We start from the raw sequence: 9,232 nt of genomic DNA, 5'->3' as shown, positions 1-9,232 counted from the left end.
AGACCACCACGGTCACTGAGCCCTGGAGGTGCAGGAGTGAGGTCCCATCTCATGCATTAACATTCATCCTCAACCAGACCAATTCACTGCCCCTCGAGTGAAAGCAGCAAGTTTTCATGCTCCTCCCCTTTTACTGTTCAAATAATTACTCTGGCCTCTAAAACACCCTGTGGATCATTAACGGTTATGGACACTGGACTTTCCCCCTTCCTGGAGGTGAAACGCCCAATGGGATTCCAGCGGTAATGCCAGAAGAGGGAATTCATCAGACTCCCTTTTACAAGCACCACTGCCAACAAGGTCTTAATATCAAATCCCTAAACCTAAGGCAACTCTTTGCAAGTTCTCAGAAGCTGCCTGTGCCACTCAAGTTGGGGGTCTGGGAGACTGCTCAGTAATGATGTGGAGTTTGCATGGCCAATGGAGGCAGGGCATAGCCGTTCTCCTCCTTGGGAAAAGTGATCCCCAAATAGGTTACTCTACAGGCTATTGTACAAAAGACCAATTTTTCCATAAAATACAAAACAAAACATCCAGCCCCTTGTCACAGTAGCCCATATCATCCTAACTAGAATCTTAGGATTTGAGATTTAAAAGGGCACTCTCAATATTATCCCATCTAAGCATGCCATCTTACAGGTGAGGAAACTGAGGCTCAGCAAGGCCATATGACTTAAGGACCTCCAACTAATTAATGTTCCCAGGAACTGGAACAGAAATCTCCAGGTCCTGGACCAGTCCTTTTGGGGTTCTAGTTAATACACAGGTGAGCAGCTATCGAGTTAATGCAGCCCATTTTCCCAGAGGAATTTTCAGGTAATAATAATCTATTAAACATTTTTATACTAAAATATACACGTTAAATTTTTTTTTTTATCCTCACCCAAGGACACTTTTCCATTTTTTGTTCAGACAGAGTGGGAGGGAGGGAGAGGAAGAGAGAGAGAGAGAGAGAGAGAGAGAGAGAGAGAGAGAGAGAGAGAAACATCGATGTGAAAGGGACACATTGAGTGGCTGCCACCCGCACAACCAATCAGGGCTGGGGACAAACCGCAACTGAGGTACGTGCCCTCAGCAAGAACCGAACCCGGGTTTCTCTGGACCGCAGGCCGATGCTCTAACCGCTGAGACAAACTGGCCAGGGCACGTTAATTTTTTTTATCCTGACCTGAGGATATTTTTCCATTTATCTTCAGATAGAGTGGGAGAGAGAAACATCAATGTGAGAGACACACATCAATCGGTTGCCTCTGGCACAACTGTCTAGTGACCTAACCACAACCAAGGTACACACCCTTGACCAGATTTGAGCCTGGAGTCTTCAATCCACAGGCTGATGCTCTAACTGCTGAGCAAAACCAGCCACGGCAATTTTTTAAAAAGTAAAACAAGACTCTTTTTTTTTTTTTTCCCTCATCCGAGGACATTTTTCCATTTTTTGTTCAGGTAGAGTGGGAGGGAGAGAGAGGAACAGAGAGAGAGAGAGAAACATCGAAGTGAAAGGAACACATCGAGTGGCTGCCACCCGCACAACCGACAAGGGCCGGGGACAAACTGCAACCGAGGTACGCGCCCTTAGCGGGAACCGAACCCGGGTCTCTCAGGACCGCAGGCCGACGCTCTAACCGCTGAACCAAACCGGCCAGGGCAAAACAAGACTCTTTTATGTTGTGGTAGTGTTTAGAGAGATGTTCCTAAGCCATAAACACTGGAGCTGCGCAATCAATATGGTAGCCACTGGCCACATGTGGCTATTTAGCACTTGAAATACAGCTAGTAAAAATTGAGATGTGCTGTATTAAGTGTAAAATACACACCTGATTTCAAAGACTTGGTTCAAAAAACAATAAAATTCCTCAATAATTTCTTATGGTTAAATATTAAAATTATAATATTTTAGATAAATTTGTTTAAATAAAATACACTATTAAAATTAATTTCACCTGCTTCTTTTTTACTTTTTTTTTTAATGTTGGAAATTGTATTTGGGGCTTGCTTTAAATGTCTGTTGGATAGTGGCTGGACTAGTGGGTAGACATCAGGGCTGTTTAATAATCAGGCTGTCTTCATTCCAGGCACAAGGTGGGATTGCAGGTTCCTCTCCCATTTGAAATTAAGTGTTGTCATATAGTTTGCTTTGGCCAATGAAATGTGAGTGGAAGAGATATGCTTTCTTTTGGGCAGTGCATTTAATTGCCCATGCAAGACACTGCAATGCCCTCTAAGGAAACTGTGGAAGTAGATGTGGAAAGTGAACCACTGTCATGCTGACTGTGAGTTGAGGCTCCTGCCGCTTCACCTTAGATATGAAATGCGAGCTCAGAATAAACTTTTTAAAATAGCAATTGAAATTTTAGGATTGCTCATTCCTATAGCATAACCAAACACATTCTTAAGTATAGCTTTCTGGTGTAAAGGTGTGCAGAGAACTATGCCAAAACAGCATTTCCCAAACTTGCTTAATTGTGGAACACTTTTAAAAGTAATGTTTCGACAGAATATTAATTACAGCTCATGAGATATAATGCATAATTCGATTATATTAGTAGAGACAGCAAAAATAGATCACACAGATTGAGCCAATAATAAAAATTTGATTTTCATGACTTATTATTCTTAGAATAAAACCAAGAATAAATTATTTTATGGCAAGAATGAACAAACCAGGTTCATTTAATTTGCTTGTTAAAATAAATTGTTTCACAAAAAATTTTTCTATGAGAATGATATTTTTGTGAGTTTTTAAAAATCATGAGCCTGCTTTATGTCAGAATCAATGTTGCTGACCAAGGACAGCATAGTCTATTCCTAAATATTGTTTTAACTGCATTATGATCTTTTAAAAATCACATTTTCCAGAGAAGGAAGAACAATATGATCAATGTGCTTTGCTATATTTGTGGACTACTGAAGCAGGCTTCTCCAAAATTTAATTGCTGAATAGCTCACCTCCTTCTTTTTGTAGAAAACAGTCTGTGCCCTGGCCAGTGTGGCTCAGTTGGCTGGGCATCATCCTGTGCACCAAAAGGTTGCAGGCTCAATTCCTGGTCTGGGGCATGTAGGAGGCAGCCAATCAATGTTTCGCTCTCACATTGATGTTTCTCTCTCTCTCTCTCTCTAAAAATCAATAAAACATCTTTAAAGAAAAAAACAAAACAAAACAAAGTTTGTGATTTTTCATTTCTACATTGAAGCATTCGCTTTTTGCTTATTTTAGAGTGACACAGTTTGGGAGCTATCCAGACTCTGCTTTTTGTTTAAAATTTTCTTCTTTCAATCTCATATCCACAGGGAACAAGTATATGTAGTATAAATATTTTCACATGCATAAATTAATAAAAAAAATTTTTAAAAGTAAACCTGAAAAAATTTTTTTTACATGCAATCAAAACTAAGTATTATTATAAATTAATTTGATTGAGATATATCACTACCTTTTAAAGAAGTTTTTAGTATAAAAGCCATGCAATTATCTCTACAAATTTCAGAATATTTTTGTTACCCCCCAAAACCTCATTTGAATTAGCAGTCACTCCCCACTTTCCTCTTCCCCAGTTCCTGGCAATCATTAATCTATGTTCTGTTTCTAAGGGTTTACTTTTTCTGGACATTTCTTATAAATGGAATTTATACAATATATTGTCTTTTGTGTCTGGAGCCTTTACTTAGTATAATGTTTTCAAGGTTCATCCATGCCATAGCATGAATTAATATTTCATTACTTTTCATGGGTGAATAATATTCCATTGTATGAAGTATATAACACATTTTGTTTATACATTCATTAGTTGATGGGCATTTGGGTTGTTTCCACTTTGGGATATTATGAATAATACTGTACTGCTTGCTATAAGCATTCATGTACAGGCTTTTATGTGAAAATATGTCTTCAGTTCTCCTGGGTCAAATTAAAATTTTAAGACAAAAAATAACTTTTAAGACATAAACACAAACCCAGATAAATTCTGTCCTTGTATCAAAGTGCATATTAAATATCCTGAATCTATACATCAGACACAAGGTGACCTCCTGAGGAACAGGGGCATGCTGGGAGATTTTCAGCTGGCCTCTTTTGGTCCCAGTTTGGTCCAGGCAGGAGCTTTCTCCTCAAGCCCCCATAACCACCACCACCCTCTACAAGGTGTCCAGACCCCACTCTGCATTCCAGGGGACTCCTGAGCAACCCGGATGTTATCCACTTGTCAGAAGGGGGCCCTGAACAAAATCTCAGAGCACAGATGGCCATCACTTATGCTGGATGACTGATGAGCATTGTGCTGGCAACTGTCTATCAGCAGTCCTCTCTGGACCACAACAGGAGGCAAAGATGGACCTGTAATTGATTTTTAGAGGGCCTCGTGGGACTGAAAACACACTGTGCCAATTCTGATGTAAGTTTATGATCTTTAATTTCTATGCTGCACCACTTTCAAATGATTCCTCCCAATCTTTCCCAATATATTTCTCCTGATTTCACGTTGTTTTTGTTCTTCTTCTTTTTTTTTAAAATCTATTCTGACTTTTACTAACCCTGCAATTGTCTACCTTTTACCAGTGTAGTTTTAATTCAAGACTCAAATATACCACCTTTTCTTTCTTGTCTTTGGGACCTCTGTCCTCCCAGAGAAGAGGGTGGCTCATGTCTGGGTGCCTGGGTTGGGGAAAGGAAGAGGTGAAATGCTCCCCCCAAATAATTTGATTTTAATATACCACTTTAGAGTGAAAGGAGGGAGGTAAGAAGAGCACCAGTTGAATATTCTCAATATTACCCTACAATAGCAGTGTTCTCAGCAATACCATACCATTTCTTAATGATAAATTATTCCATAACACTAAGAATAACTATAGGTTTGATTTTAAATATATATATTTTATAAGAAATTCACTAGTATCAATCCCCACCCCACCCCCAATTGATGCCTGAAACAACCTTAGCTTTCTGTGGGACCCAGTTTTGGAAATGAGGCAACCCAGAGCAGACAGCCACAAAGTATCTGTTTTGAGCTTAGTATCATTAAATGCCCTCAGTTAGTTTCAACTGAGGGGTCAGGATAGCTAGGCTACATTGCATAAACAAATGACCCCAAACTTGATTTAGTTTATGATAACAAAGTATTATTTCTTACATAGCTATATGCCCATGTGGATCTGCCATGGCTGTTTTGTGTCATCTTCACTCCAGGATCCCCAGTGAAGAGTAATCACTATCTGGAACATCGCCATCTAGAGGAAAGAAAGCACACACTGGTAAACCGCACACTGGCTCTCTGCCTTGCTCAGAGGTGACACACATTACTTCCTCCTACACATCATTGGCCAAAGCAAATCATACAGCCATTCCCAAGTTCATAGGATATAGATATATCATTCTCTCATGGGGAGGGGCACCACAGTGAGGAGCCCTGAATCTGAGTGAAGAATAAGTCAGTCAACCACAGGATCTGTATCAGCAAGCCTTACAAATCTTTAGACCAGTGGCTCTCAACCTTCCTAATGCTGCAACCCTTTAATACCGTTCCTCATGTTGTGGTGACCCCCGACCATAAAATTATTTGTGTTGCTACTTCATAACTGTAATTTTGAAACTGTTATGAGTTGCCATTGGAAATAGGTGTTTCTGATGGTCTTAGGCGACCCCTGTGAAAGGGTCGTTTGACCCCTTGGGGTAGTGACCCACAGGTTGAGAACTGCTGTTTTAGACCCTTATGTGGGACCTAAGTCACCAAGCCATACTCTCTCTCCTCTCAATGAGTTCTTCTTTGAGATCATTTGGTTCCGTTCTTACTGGGACCACATCTTTTGATCAAAGCTATCTCATTATACCCCACTATCTTTCTCTAACTTTGAATCTTAGAAAGTAGGAATTGGGGTCTCAGACTCTTCTGAGAAGACCCTTGAATCCTTATGAAAATTGGCCTCCTTCCTCCTCTGCAATGGGTATAGCATTCTGTTGACTGACTGTTCGACTCCCTACTCAGACCAATGTCAAGGGCAGGAGAGCCACCCCAGCAATGAGCTACATAGTTAGGCCAAATCATGGAGGGCTCCAGAAGTCTGAGCCAACATTTTTTTTTCCTGTTCATGATTTCCTCCATACAGGGATCTTGACTAATTATAGAATAAGTACCACACCTTGGATATAATAAATTAACTAGTCTTAGCAGAAATAATAAGTTGACAGTACTCAAGAAGTTCTCTGAAACACACGTTTATGTTTATGTAATATTCTAAATCTAAAACTCTTCCTTTCTTTGTATACACTAAGATTGTTTTCATCTGTAAGAGCAGAACCCCTCCCCCCAAATGGTGACTTAAATAAGTATATTTAAGGGAATATGGTTTTTTTTTAAACCTTTATTGTTGAATGTATTACAGATGTTCCTCATTGTTCCCCCATTGACCCCCTCCTCCCCACCCCCACCCCCTCCCGCCTTTTCCCACACTACTGTCTGTGTCTATTGGTTATGCATATAAGTTCTTTGGTTTATTTCTTCCCACCCCCCCACCCCCAACCCCTTTCCCTTTGAGGTTTGTCAGTCTAGCAATGAATTTGTACTTCTTAATCTCTTCACCCTTTTCACCCATTCCCCCAACCCCCCTCCCATATGGCAACCACCAAAATGTTCTCTGTATCTATGAGAATGTGTCTGTTCTACCTGTTCATTTTGTTTGTAGATTCCATTGTTGATAGATATGTATTCATTGCCATTTTGTTTGTTCATATATTTTATCTTTTTCTTCAAAAAGACCCTTCATCATTTATTTCATATAATAACGGTTTGGTGGTGATGAACTCCTTTAACTTTTTCTTGTCTGGGAAAGTCTTTACATGGCCATCAATTCTAAATGACAGCTTTGCAGAATAATCTCGGTTGTAGGTTCTTGGTTTTCATCACTCTGAATATTTCTTGCCACTCCCTTCTGGCCTGCAAAGTTTCTTTTGAGAAATCAGCTGGCAGCTTAATGGGAACTCCCTTGTAGGTAACTACCTGCCTTTCTCTTGCTGCTTTTAAGATTCTCTCTTTGTCTTGAACCTTTTGCATTTTGATGATGATGTGTCTTGGTGTGGGCCTCTTGGAGTTCATCTTGTTTGGGACTCTCTGTGCTTCCTGGACTTGTATGTCTGTTTCCTTCACCAAGTTAGGAAAGTTTTCTGCCATTATTGTTTCAAACAGGTTTTCGATTTCTTGTTCTCACTCTTCTCCTTCTGGCACCCCCAAGATGCAAATGTTGGCATGCTTGAAGTTGTCCCAGAGGTTCCTTACATTATCCTCATTTTTTTTTTTGATTCTTTTTTCTTTTTGCTGTTCTGATTGGGCGTTTTTTGCTTCCTTATATTCCAAATCGATGGTTTGCTTCTTGGATTTACGTACTCTACTATTGAATCTGTGTAAATTATTCTTTACTTCAGTTAATGCCTCCTTCAATTCTGACTGTGCATCCATAATTTCTGACTGGTCCTTTTTTATGCTCTTGAGGCCCTCACTAAGTTCATTGAGCATCCTTATAAGCAGTATTTTGAACTCAGCATCTGTTAGGTTGCTTATCTCCATTTCGCTCAGTTCTTTTCTTAGGGTTTTGTTCTGTTCTTTCATTTGGGACCTGTTTGTTTGTCTCCTCATTTTGGCTGCCTCCCTGTGCTTGTTTCTGTGTATTACTTAACGGGTGGTATGAGGCTAGCTAAGACCAGATGCTGCTTGTTTGAAAGAATTTAGGAAAAACCTGAAGCCAGATCCAAGACAGGCCAATCCTATGGTTAAGCAAGTGGCAACAGCTTGGGTGGGCCTGAAAGTTGGGTGGAGTGGGGCGGGGCCTCAGGGAGTCACCAGGGTGGGGCTACCAGTGTGAGCCAGGTTGCTGGAGTCCTAGATATGGCGACTGTCTGCCTCCCCCGGGAAGGGCTCACCAAAGGAACAAAGGCCTCTTACAGCACGTTTGTCCCGGAGAAAGCCCCCTCTCCAGCCCTGCTCCAGTGCCAAACAGCTCAGTTCTTCCCTGTATGTCTCTGGTGCCCCTCGAACTGCCTCCCCTCCAAGCTTAGAGGGAGAGAGTCCGATAAGTCCGTGCGCGGGCCCTTTAAGGAGCTGCCTGGGGCTTCAGCCGCTTCAGCCTCCCTGAGCCTCAGTTCCTGCTGGTTTTTCCAGCCAGAAGTTATGGGGATTCTCTTCCTGGCACTGGGACCCTGAGCGGGGCGCCTGGTGTGGGACGGGGACCCCTCAGTCCTCAGGAAGGACCTTCCCAGCCGAGATGTCCTCCTGATTTTTATCCGCCACACAAGGGTGTGGGACCAGTCCGTCTCGCCACCAGCCCTCGCGCCTCCGCCCCTCCTACCAGTCTGGATGTGGCTGCTGCTTTAATTCCGTAGTTGTAGGACTTCCATTCAGCTTGATTTCAGGCGGTTTTGAATGATGGTTGTTCTGCAGTTTAGTTGTAACTTTGATGTGGTTGTAGGAGGATGCGATACCGCGTTTACCTACCCGCCATCTTGACCGGAAGTCGGGAATATGTTTTTCTGTTGTTTTCATGTAGGCTATGCAGAGCTGGTACTGAAGCTCAGTGATGCTATCAGGCTTTTTCTCTTTTCTACTCCTCTATCTTTAATGTAACGATTTTCACATCTGTTTGTCAGTTCATGGTCCTCTGATGGTTGGTGCCCCTCCAAACTCACAACCGTGTCCAAGAATGGAAAGAGCAAGAAACCGTGGGCTTTCTCTTCAGGAGGCTTTGGCTTTTTATTCAGGAGTGACTCACTAGGTACCCCCCAAAGGATTTGTGTCTGTATCTTATTGACCTGACATGTGTCATTTGGTTCCAGCCCCTGGAGTTGAGACAGGTAATGAAGAATGGGGTTTGAGGCTGCCTAGGTCAGCCAGCCTACAGCATCATTCAGAATCCTTCCTTTGGGTGGAAGAGAGAGCCAGCCTGGCTGGCCACACTGCAGCCACAACCAGTGAGGCCCAGCATGGAGCAGAGGCCCTTCTTTCCCCTCCTACACAAGGCCTTCTTTTTGAGAGAAAATGGGAAGGAAATTTTAATCTGATCCTGGGACACAAACTGAATGAGTTCACCCCAAAGGGGGATATTGACATCAGAAGAGACTGAAATATAATCGACAGGGCAGATTAGAGCTTGCCTCCCTCTCATTTACACCCTGCTCTATTCCTCAGTTTGTAACTCCATGGGGCTGTTGAAAAATTAAAGAAGCTAGCTTTTTTTTGCACATCTGAATGTA

This window comes from Molossus molossus, unplaced genomic scaffold, assembly GCF_014108415.1.
Source record: "Molossus molossus isolate mMolMol1 unplaced genomic scaffold, mMolMol1.p scaffold_m16_p_18, whole genome shotgun sequence".
Lineage (NCBI taxonomy): Eukaryota > Metazoa > Chordata > Mammalia > Chiroptera > Molossidae > Molossus > Molossus molossus.
This window is presented reverse-complemented; position numbering follows the sequence as displayed.